The sequence below is a fragment of the Solanum stenotomum genome, chromosome 10, assembly GCF_019186545.1.
Source record: "Solanum stenotomum isolate F172 chromosome 10, ASM1918654v1, whole genome shotgun sequence".
Taxonomy (NCBI): Eukaryota; Viridiplantae; Streptophyta; class Magnoliopsida; order Solanales; family Solanaceae; genus Solanum; species Solanum stenotomum.
The window spans coordinates 45272018-45284128 of NC_064291.1; the positions used below are offsets into that span (position 1 = coordinate 45272018).

The 12111-nt window shown below is 31.0% G+C and overlaps 1 protein-coding gene across 1 annotated transcript in view; it reads left to right on the forward strand.

Moving 5' to 3' along the window:
• Positions 1 to 2913: 2913 nt before the first annotated feature.
• Positions 2914 to 12111, forward strand: part of LOC125878495 (delta-aminolevulinic acid dehydratase, chloroplastic) — a 385024-nt gene continuing 375826 nt past the window's right edge. The window contains exon 1 of the mRNA XM_049559770.1: positions 2914 to 2925. The gene's annotated coding sequence lies outside the window, so the exon portion shown is untranslated. The remainder of the gene's footprint in view (positions 2926 to 12111) is intronic.

Genomic DNA, 12111 nt, shown 5'->3' on the forward strand with positions numbered 1-12111 from the left:
ATATACCCCAATCTTCAATTGATATAATCTGCTTTATGATCATTTTGAAGAAGTTATAAACGTTCTCACTGGTGTTATAACCTGAGAAGTGTTGAAATTCAACACTACCTATATTCGTTAAAATGGTCTCGTAATACAAGCGGGTTTTGTATGACCTCCTGGGAAGTATAATCCGTTAAGTAAATATCGCTGGAATATCTTCCAGGGTTCTTCTTTTCTCTGTATCTCAGAGTTTTCAATAAGAAATGTCATTTCTTTCTTTACTACCCTTTCATAGGATCTAATATCATCAACCTCTTCTTTCGCCACCAATGCAAAAGTATCACTTTGCTTTTGAGATAAATATGCTCTCAGTTGGGCGTATAATGGATTATTTTCTGGAATATCATTCAGATGTATCGAAGAAGTAGCTTATTTTGAAGAGCTTGTTAGTTTTACCAAGCTCATTCCTCCCCTTTGTATAATTGGAGAGCTGGATGAGGATCCGTATGACGGTCCTGATGTTTTTGAGGAGGATGATCTTCCCCTTCCGCGAGTATAACTGCCCCTTCCTCTTGCCTTGGTTACCCAAGGAGGATCCATTCTGCAAACATAGCATTTGGTTTTAATCATCTAAAAGGTCATAAACTTTAGAACAATAAAATCTTTCATATAACTCTTGTTCAATCATGTAATTAGCGACGATATCCATCACCATTTCGTCTATAATTCTCCATAAAATATGTTCCTGTAAATCTCCATTAAGAGGAACTGCCTTCAAAATTGTAACCAAAGTAATATCAGTAAAGAAGTCAAGAAAACCCATTTCTTTAAGAAGAAAGATATTCTCTAGATAAGAAGTCTGGGAGGGAATTATCACTTCCCTTTTTATAATGAATTTCGAAATCAAAAGGGGCTAATTATGCCTGCCACCTAGCAAATATTAATTTGGATGCATCATGTTTAAAATCTTTATCAAACATATATTTGACTGATTGAGCATTTGTTTTTATCACAAATATTTTATTGTAAAGATCATCCTGAAATTTTAAAACACATTTAACGAAAGTTAACATTTCATGAGCTACCGTTGCATATTTTTTCTGAGCATCACTCCATTTTCCTGAATGAAACCGAATAAGATATTCATTTTTATCATGCGGGTTAATCTGTTTTAATATTCCACCATAACCTATATTGGACGCATCTGTCTCAACGATCTTTGGCCAAGCAGGATTAACAAGGGTTAAACAAGGCAAAGATTTAACTTTTTTTTTAATAGTCTTTACAAGATCTGTGAGACTAGTAGTCCAAGGCTTCTTATGATCTTTTTTTAGCCTGTCGTATAACGGAGCTAAATCTCGAGACAAATTTTTGTAGAAGGGGGAAATGTAATTTAAACTTCCCAGAAACCGCTGCAATTGCGTCCTATCTGTAATAATATCAGGGAATTTTGATGCGAATTCAATAGATCGCTGAATAGGAGTCATTTTTCCTTGACAAATCAAATGACCCAAAAATCTAATTTCTGTTTGAAAAAGACTCATTTTAGGTTTAGATATAACCAAACCATTTTGAATAACTATTTTCTTAAAAATGTCTAGATGCTTAATATGCATTTCAAGAGTCTTTGAGTATACCAAAATATCATCAATATAAACTATGATGAAATCCAAATAAGGATTAAAAATATCATTCATAATCTTTTGAAATTCCGAGGGAGCATTTTTCAATCCAAAGGGCATTACATTCCATTCGTATTGTCCAAACGGAACATTAAATGCCGTTCTATAAGAATGGTCTTTAAATATTTGGATTTGCCAATATCCAGATTTTAAATCAAATTTTGAAAAGATATTAGCATCATATAATCTTGATAATAAATCCCTTTTGTTTGGAATAGGATACCTAATCCATTTTAAAAATTTATTTAAAGGTTTATAATTAATTACTAACCTGGGAACGCCTCGTTCTTTTTCTGCTGCGTTATTAACATAAAATGCAGTACAAGACCAGGGTGACTTGGAAGGTTTTATTAAACCCTTTTGCAATAAATTATCAATTTCCTTTTTGCAGAATTCGACCAATTCGGTATTCATCTGACAAGGACGTGATTTGGTAGGGATATTTTCTTCAAAGAAATCATCTTCATATGGAAGAGTTACAATATGCTTTTTACGATTCCAAAAAGCACTAGGATGATCAGCACAAATATCAATGGCCATTTTTTCAGAAATGATTTTAATCTTTTCCTGTACTTTAGCAGATTTTAAAGTATCGAATATATTCATACTAAATATCTCAAGTTGTAAATAATCAGCATGTTTTTGTTTCATTTCAATTAGAGCATTAATATCTCTAGAAATAGGCTCGGTGATAAAAGTATAACTAATATCTTGATTTTTATAAGTAGCAACAAATACTTTAGCATTTATATTAGTAAAAGGATAAATTGCATTTATAAAAGGAGTTCCTAGAATAATAGGAGGATATAACTGATTTTTTACTAAGAAAAAGAGTGAGGAATACAAACTTTATTCTGGCAAATCCGAGTATTAGATAATTTATACTTTACATCCAAAGCATGACCAGATGCAGATTTAACCATATGAGTTATTTTTTCAAAATATTTAGTAGGTACTAGGCCTTCTTGAATGCAACTCACATCAGCGCCACTATCAATCATAACAATGTTAGTTATAGAAAAAGTATTATCAATTAATATAGTACATTTAACATACCATTTATGAGCTATAACAATTTGCATCATTCCTAAAAACATATTTTGTTTCGGATCGATATTCTAAGTGTTGGCAAGAGTGTTTTCTTCAGTAGTAGATTCATCAACCTTATTTTTTCCTTTGCTATTAGCAGACTCAATCTGAGTAACACGGTGATTACAAATAATATGATTTTGTTTAAGAAATTTAATTTCTTCCTTCAAATGTTCAATTTCTCCTTTTAAATCATCAAAAGAGGTATCACGAATAATCATGGTTTGTTTAGAAGAGAGTCTATTATGAACTTCAGACAAGGAGTAAGGAGCAGAATAATTAAACTCATTTTTAACCTTTTTATCGTTAGGAATACTAGTTGAAGAGCTAGTTTTACTAGCAGCCAATTGAATGATCTTTTCACAAAGAGTATTATCGGTAACTTCTTTTAGAAGTTCTATCACATTATCAGCAGTGATAGTGCACATATTCATATCTTCAAACTGAGATTGCAGCTTGTAAAATTCATCATGTTCGCAGTGACAAATATCACCATGACATTTGCAAGCATCATTCGAATCTTGATGAACCTTAGAAGGCTCAGGTTGCTCATCCTCTATTGCATAACTTGCTTCAGAATCATCATAATCTGATTCGGAACCAGAAGTATATACAAAACTATAAATCTTCTCTTGAATATCATCTTCTAGAGTCTTAAACTTTTCCAGCTTACAATTTGGAGCTATATGCCCAAATTTTCCACATTTATAACACTTAATCTTATCAAGATTTCGCCTTATATAACTTTTTAATATTTAAATTTTTAATTATTATGATTTATAGTATTATTTATATAAATTTTTAAAGAAGACATAATTTTCTAATATTCATCATTTTTTCAATCTAAACGCAATTTTTATTTGTAGTAACAAATAAAATACTATTAGTAACAAATAGAGTGAAAAAAGAAGAAAACGAATGGTCCACCTGCTTGGAAACCTGGGCCAATATTGCGGCTGAGATTGGAAAATGTAGAAGGGCATTAATGTCCAATATTAAGAAAGTACAGTTATAAAACAGCCTAGTACAACATATTTCAAGCATGATATTAAGAAAATATTAAGAAAATGTCCATAGTAGCACTGGCTAGGGAAGCAAGCATGTTGACGAATAGCTGCTTCCCTAGCCTCTTCTATATAGTACTAGATAAGGGTGCCCGTGCAAGGCACGGGCAATATTAATTAGCCCTACGTGGTCATTTTTGATTGATTAGGTAATATTTGAGAGCAAAAAAATGTGCTAAAAGAAAGAAATATTAATTAGTCCTACGTGGCCATTTTTGATTGGTTTGGTAGCATTTGAGAGCAAAAAAAAGGTGCTAAAAGAAAGAAATATTAATTAGCCCTACGTGGCCATTTTTGATAGGTTTGGTAGTATTGGTATGAGCTCTTTTAAGGAAGAAAATGATGGGAATACCCTTGGTAGTCGAAGGGAACCACCACTTATGATGATGATGATATGATGAGAATAACATAAAATAATATAAAGAAATATTAATTAGCCCTACGTGGCCATTTTTGATAGGTTTGGTAGTATTGGTAGGAGCTCTTTTAAGGAAGGAAATAACGGGAATACCCTTGGTAGTCCAAGGGAACCACCACTTATATGGAAGGAAATGACAGGAATACCCTTGGTAGTCCAAGGGAACCACCACTTATATAGTATATATAGTATATAGTATAAAATTGGCCATTTGTGATAGGTTTGGTAGAATTGGTAGGAGATCTTTTAAGGAAGGAAATGACGGGAATACCGTTGGTAGTCCAAGGGAACCACCACTTATATAGTATGAATGATGATTATTATATATGATGATGAAGAAAGAAATATTAATTAGCCCTACGTGGCCATTTTTGATAGGTTTGGTAGTATTAGTAGGAGCTCTTTTAAGGAAGGAAATGACGGGAATACCGTTGGTAGTACAAGGGAACCACCACTTATATAGTATGAGATATTGGTAGGAGCTCTTTTAAGGAAGGAAATGACGGGAATACCCTTGGTAGTCCAACGGAACCCCACTTATATAGTATGATGAAAACAATATAAAATAATATAAAGAAATATTAATTAGCCCTACGTGGCCATTTTTGATAGGTTTGGTAGTATTGGTAGGAGCTCTTTTAAGGAAGGAAATGACGGGAATACCGTTGGTAGTCGAAGGGAACCACCACTTATATAGTATGAATGATGATTATATTATATATGATGATGAAGAAAGAAATATTAATCAACCCTACGTGGGCATTTTTGATAGGTTTGGTAGTATTGGTAGGAGCTGTTTTAAGGAAGGAAATAACGGGAATACCCTTGGTAGTCCTAGGGAACCACTACTTATATAGTATGATGAAAATATATATATATATATATTGTATGAAGTATGATGATGATATATAGTAAGTTGGTAGTCCAAGGGAACCACGACTTATATAGTATGATAGGAGCTCTTTTAAGGAAGGAAATGACGGAAATATCCTTGGTAGTCCAAGGGAACCACCACTTATATAGTATGATGAAAAAAAAAAAAATATATATATATATATATAGTATGAAGTATGATGATGATATATAGTAAGTTGGTCGTCCAAGGGAACGACCACTTATATAGTATTATATATAGTATGAAGTATGATGATGATATATAGTAAGTTGGTAGTCCAAGGGAACCGCGACTTATATAGTATGATATGAGCTCTTTTAAGGAAGAAAATGACAGGAATACCCTTGGTAGTCCAAGGGAACCGCCACTTATATAGTATGAAGTATGATGATGATATATAGTAAGTTGGTCGTCCAAGGGAACGACCACTTATATAGTATTATATATAGTATGAAGTATGATGATGATACACAGTAAGTTGGTAGTCCAAGGGAACCACGACTTATATAGTATGATAGGAGCTCTTTTAAGGAGGGAAACGACGGGAATACCCTTGGTAGTCCAAGGGAACCACCACGATGATGATGATGAAAAAAGTGCTAAAGGAAAGAATTATTAATTAGCCCTACGTGGCCATTTTTGATTGGTTTGGTAGCATTTGAGAGCAAAAAAAAGTGCTAAAAGAAAGAAATATTAATTAGCCCTACGTGGCGATTTTTGATAGGTTTGGTAGTATTGGTAGGATCTCTTTTAAGAAAGGAAATGACGGGAATACCCTTGGTAGTCCAAGGGAACCACCACTTATGATGATGATGATATGATGAAAATAATATAAAATAATATAAAGAAATATTAATTAGCCCTACGTGGCCATTTTTGATAGGTTTGGTAGTATTGGTAGGAGCTCTTTTAAAGAAGGAAATGACGGGAATACCCTTGGTAGTCCAAGGGAACCACCACTTACATAGTATGAATGATGATTATTATATATGATGATGAAGAAAGAAATATTAATTAGCCGTACGTGGTCATTTTTGATAGGCTTGGTAGTACTGGTAGGAGCTCTTTTAAGGAAGGAAATGACGGGAATACCCTTGGTCGTCCAAGGGAACCAGCACTTACATAGTATAGGAAGGAAATGACGGGAATACCGTTGGTAGTCCAAGGGAACCACCACTTATATAGTATGAATGATGATTATTATATATGATGATGAAGAAAGAAATATTAATTAGCCCTACGTGGCCATTTTTGATAGGTTTGGTAGTATTGGTAGGAGCTCTTTTAAGGAAGGAAATGACGGGAATACCCTTGGTCGTCCAAGGGAACCAGCACTTACATAGTATAGGAAGGAAATGACGGGAATACCGTTGGTAGTCCAAGGGAACCACCACTTATATAGTATGAATGATGATTATTATATATGATGATGAAGAAAGAAATATTAATTAGCCCTACGTGGCCATTTTTGATAGGTTTGGTAGTATTGGTAGGAGCTCTTTTAAGGAAGGAAATGACGGGAATACCCTTGGTAGTCCAAGGGAACCACCACTTATATAGTATGATGAAAATATATATATATATATATAGTAACTTGGTAGTCCAAGGGAACCACGACTTATATAGTATGACGAAAATATATATATATATATATATATATATATATAGTATGAAGTATGATGATGATATATAGTAAGTTGGTAGTCCAAGGGAACCACGATTTATATAGTATGATAGGAGGTCTTTTAAGGAAGGAAATGACGGAAATACCCTTGGTAGTCCAAGGGAACCACCACTTATATAGTATGATGAAAATATATATATATATATATATATAGTATGAAGTATGATGATGATATATAGTAAGTTGGTAGTCCAAGGGAACCACGATTTATATAGTATGATAGGAGGTCTTTTAAGGAAGGAAATGACGGAAATACCCTTGGTAGTCCAAGGGAACCACCACTTATATAGTATGATGAAAATATATATACATATATATATATAGTATGAAGTATGATGATGATATATAGTAAGTTGGTAGTCCAAGGGAACCACCACTTATATAGTACGAAGTATGATGATGATGAAGTACGATGATGATATATAGTAATTAAAAAAATAATAATAAAATAGATAGAAGTAGAATAGAAAATAGAATATAATAGAAAGAAATAGAAAATATTATATAAAAGAAAGAAATATTAATAGAAAGAAATAGAAAGTTCAAATAGAAAATATTATATAAAAGAAAGAAATATTAATTAGTGCCACGTGACAATTTTTGATTGGTGTGGTAATAGAAAGAAATAGAAAGTAGTAATAGAAAATATTATATAAAAGAAAGAAATAATAGAAAGAAATAGAAAGTAGAAATAGAAAAAAATTTATAAAAGAAAGAAATATTAATTAGCGCCACGTGGCATGTTTTGATTGGTTTGGTGGTAGTTGATTAATAGAAAGAAATAGAAAGTAGAAATAGAAAATATTATATAAAAGAAAGAAATATTAATTAGCGTCACGTGGCAATTTTTGATTGGTGCGGTAATAGAAAGAAATAGAAAATATTATATAAAAGAAAGAAATATTAATAGAAAGAAATAGAAAGTAGAAATAGAAAAAAATTTATAAAAGAGAGAAATATTAATTAGCGCCACGTGGCAATTTTTGATTGGTTTGGTGGTGGTTGAGGAACCACCACTTCTAAAGTAAGAAGAAGATATAAGTAAAAAATACAGACTATAATATACATTTGTTTAGTATATAGTAGTAAAAAATACAGACTATAATATACATTTGTTTAGTGTATGCATAATATAGATTTATTCAATATGTATTCAGCTAAATACACAATTTATTTTCATATATTTATTTATGTATCCACTTGCATAATCTAAACTTAGTATTAGGCGCCTAAAATATATTTATAAATATCTAGTATGTGATGATAGTTGAAATCTACTACAAATAAGTATGTAATCAATTGAATACATGTGATTAAGTATACATTTAATTAAGTGTGCATTCACATTATAATGTATACATTATTATATTTTGTTTGTATACATTATTAGTATACATAAGTATAATAGTATATATTGATGTGTATAGATTTATTACCTATCATAAAATATTTCAATAAATAAAATTAAGTTTGTATACATACTTTTAACTGCATCTACACAATATCAACTACGTATACATTTAGTTTGAAGGCGTATACATTAGACTGTTCTAGAGTTCTGCCTCAATATATAGGAATTCATGTTTCACATTAAAAAAGTATCAAATGCTTCTTCTATTTGAATATTGAGGTGAATTTGCATGTGTTTATATCGATGTTGTAGGTCGAATATTTTCAAAATCAAAATTATTATCCAGTAATACCTACAATCAATAATTTTCAAACTCGTCGATCATCATTTTTCAGTTCACCCATTTCCTCAAAGGGTTTCACACTATCGTTGCAATCTTCATATCATTTTCTACATATCTTCATCACGCTCTACATATCTTCTCTTTTGAGAATGAACTACTCTTATCAATTGAAATCTAATAGAAAACACAAAAAATTGTAAAGAAAACTTGCATCCAACTACAAGTGAAAAATTTGGCAACTTTTTTTGTTGTTGAAAAAACGCGGACAACCAATATAAAAAGGATTTGGTGTGATTTAGGTTATCAAAGTGATGAGTTATTGTTGTGAATGATCTCTAATGGAGATATTTTAGAGAAGAAGATAGAAATATTAAAACTTGAAAGAGGGAGAAAAAAGAGAAGAAAGGAAAAAAAAAAAAAAAGGAGGGGGGGGGGGGGGGAGTTGAAAAGCCCGCGACTTTTTTTTAGATAAAATAGTGTTTCCTTATTTTGTGCAACTGTTTGGATCCGATGATGGTAAAAAACAGTTAATAATAAGGAGAGAGATAGAGAAAAAAAAAGAACAATTAATAATAATGTGTAAATAGAGAAAGAAAATTAATAGAAAAATAATCACTTTTCAAGAAAAATAAATATGGCTATTTAATGCCAAATAAATTTTTAAAAAATATTTTATTCCCAAAAAGTAAAAGTGAACTATTTATTGTCAATTAAATATAGGGAAAAATTCTTATATAGCTAAGAGTTTGCATAATTACGTAACATAGTTATAGTTTCAGTAGCTATTGTATATCATTTTTATTTACAGATTGGACTCTTAACTTAATTAATGAGGTGATAATTTAGGTAATATTCTCACAAATTATAATTATTGTATCTTGTTAGAATTTCTTTTTACCAAATATGACTTCTGCCAAAGAAAGAAAGATAAATTTAACTGTAAGAATTATTATTAATTATTTCTTACTTATGGCCCAAGTTTACTTGTAACCCAAGTAATACCATAAATAATATTTAGTAAGGAATAGATCTCGTTCGTACATTGGTTACTTGATGGACGTACCAGATTACGTCATAACCTCTATAAATTGGTCCTCCCTCCACCTACTAGGGTTATCACATATTCTCTACAATAATTCCATCGTTGACGGTTGTGGTAGCATAAAGTTAGGGCAAGGAGGTAGAAATCAATTTACGACTAACGCTTCCGCTTCTCTCTGTGATGATGTCTTCCGCATCAGGTATGTGCCCCTAACGATCTCTATGTAAGGTTATCAAGTTCAAGATCCTGATATTATATATTAAAATATTTAATCTTACATGTGACATCAGAGCCTGGATTGTTTGAACGGATAATCTTCGTATGTTTTGCATCTTTATGAATAATATTTACATGATATGCATATGTGAAATTATATTTATGGTTCATAATTTGGGATTAAAAATAAAAATAAAAAACGTGCGATATGTGAAGACGGTTATGAACAATCGTCGTTTTCTTCCGAACAATTTAATTTGATTGTTTCATAGAAACTTTGATAGTTAATTGTTTAAATTGCTAAAGTAAAATAATCGAAAAGAGGGTTATATGGATGCGGCATTTTTTGGAGAATTGTTTTTTAACCTTTTCCGCATCAATTATTGCTTTATTATTAAAATAATAATAAATGAATGAACTTAATTTGAAGGCCTTTCTTCATTGGCAAAATGGTCTGATAGACCCTTGTACTTGGATGCGTTTGTATTTTGAACCCCCTTACTTAACCATTTATCAACTAAACCCTTAAACTCAATGACATGTCATCATCCACATCAGATTTTATATGACATGTCATTTATTATTTATTTTTTTTATAATAAATTAATTTTTTCTTCTTTTTCACTCCATCCTCATCTTCATGTCATTTGGTCAACACTTGTAAAACCCTTTTTTCCATGGATGCTAATGAATCACCACTAAAGTATTTCAATATGTGCTAATATCTATACACAATTTTGAACAACAGATTTCATATAATTTCCATAAAGACATTCAACAATTATTTTTCACCTTTGTTACTTTACCCTAGAAAATAGAAAGAAAGATAAATCAAGAATAACATCGATTTAAAGATAAAGATGGAGAACTAAGGACAACCATTAGACATATTTATTTCGCAAATTTGGGTATTGCATCAATTTTCTTGATTTTTCTTTGCTTATTTTGTTCTATTTTTTGCACAATCTCATTTCTAATTTGGGGGAAGAAAAAATGGAAAAAAAAAAGAAAAAAAGAACTGAAATGGAGTGGGGGAAGGGAGAATGAATGGAACATGGAATTCGGTTGGGGAACAATAGGGAAGGTCATGGACTAATGCTAGAAAAAGGAAAAGAAATGGGGAGGGATCTGGGAAAGAAGAATGGGGAAGAAGAAATAATGAAGTTTTTTATTTTTATCTTTTTTTATTGTATTTACCTTTTTCTTCTAATTATTTTTAATCTAAATTTTTATTTTTACGCGCCTTTTTTGTGTGAAATCACGTGCTTATGCCAAATTAGCAATTAAGTCACCACATAAGCTTGGTCAATGGTCAGAGGGGTTTAAGGTGTTGAAATTTACTGAGTTAAAGGGTTCACTTGACAAAGAGGTAAGTAAAAATGTTCAGAATACAAACACATACAAGTATAAGGTTCCATCACATCATTTCGCCTTCTTCATTTAATGTTGAGTGAATTGATGCTATCAATAACAACAATGAACAATTTTATTTTATTGCACAAGTTATTGGCTTTATTATTCATATAATATTATTATTCTTTTAGTTTATGTGGTAATGAATCAATTGTGCAACAAATTAAAGTAGTCATTATACTAAGTAATAAATAATGTGTGTACTTTGTGCTAAATAGTTTGTTAGTCATCAAAGTGGCCAAACTAGAGAAATTTACTACACATATATTATGTTTCTATAGTTTGTTAGTCACCAAAGTGGCCAAACTAGAGAAATTTACTACACATGTATTATGTTTCTATAGTTTGTTAGTCACCAAAGTGGCCAAACTAAAATGTATAAAATTATTCACATGCACAAAAAATTTATGATAGTATGTGTGTATTGTATTTATACAGTTTGTTAGTCACCAAAGTGGCCAAACTAGAGAACTTAACGTCTACACATATCATGTTTATGATCACTTGATGCATGTATTATGTTTCTATAGTTTGTTAGTCACCAAAGTGGCCAAACTAAAATGTATAAAACTATCCACATGCACAAAATTTTATGATATTATGTGTGCTTTGTATTTATATAGTTTGTTAGTCGCCAAAGTGGCCAAACTAGAGAAATTAACGTCTACACATATCATGTTTATGATCACTTGATGCATGTATTGTGTTTCTATAGTGTGTGAGTCACCAAAGTGGCCAAACTAAAATGTATAAAATTATTCACATGCACAATTTTTTATGATATTATGTGTGCATTTGTATTTATATAGTTTGGTAGTCACCAAAGTGACCAAACTAGTATGGTTAAGAAAAATATGCATTCATAAAATTGTCATTTATCTATGAAAGTTAATGAAATGTCAATATTGAAAATAAATATATAAATTGACTTT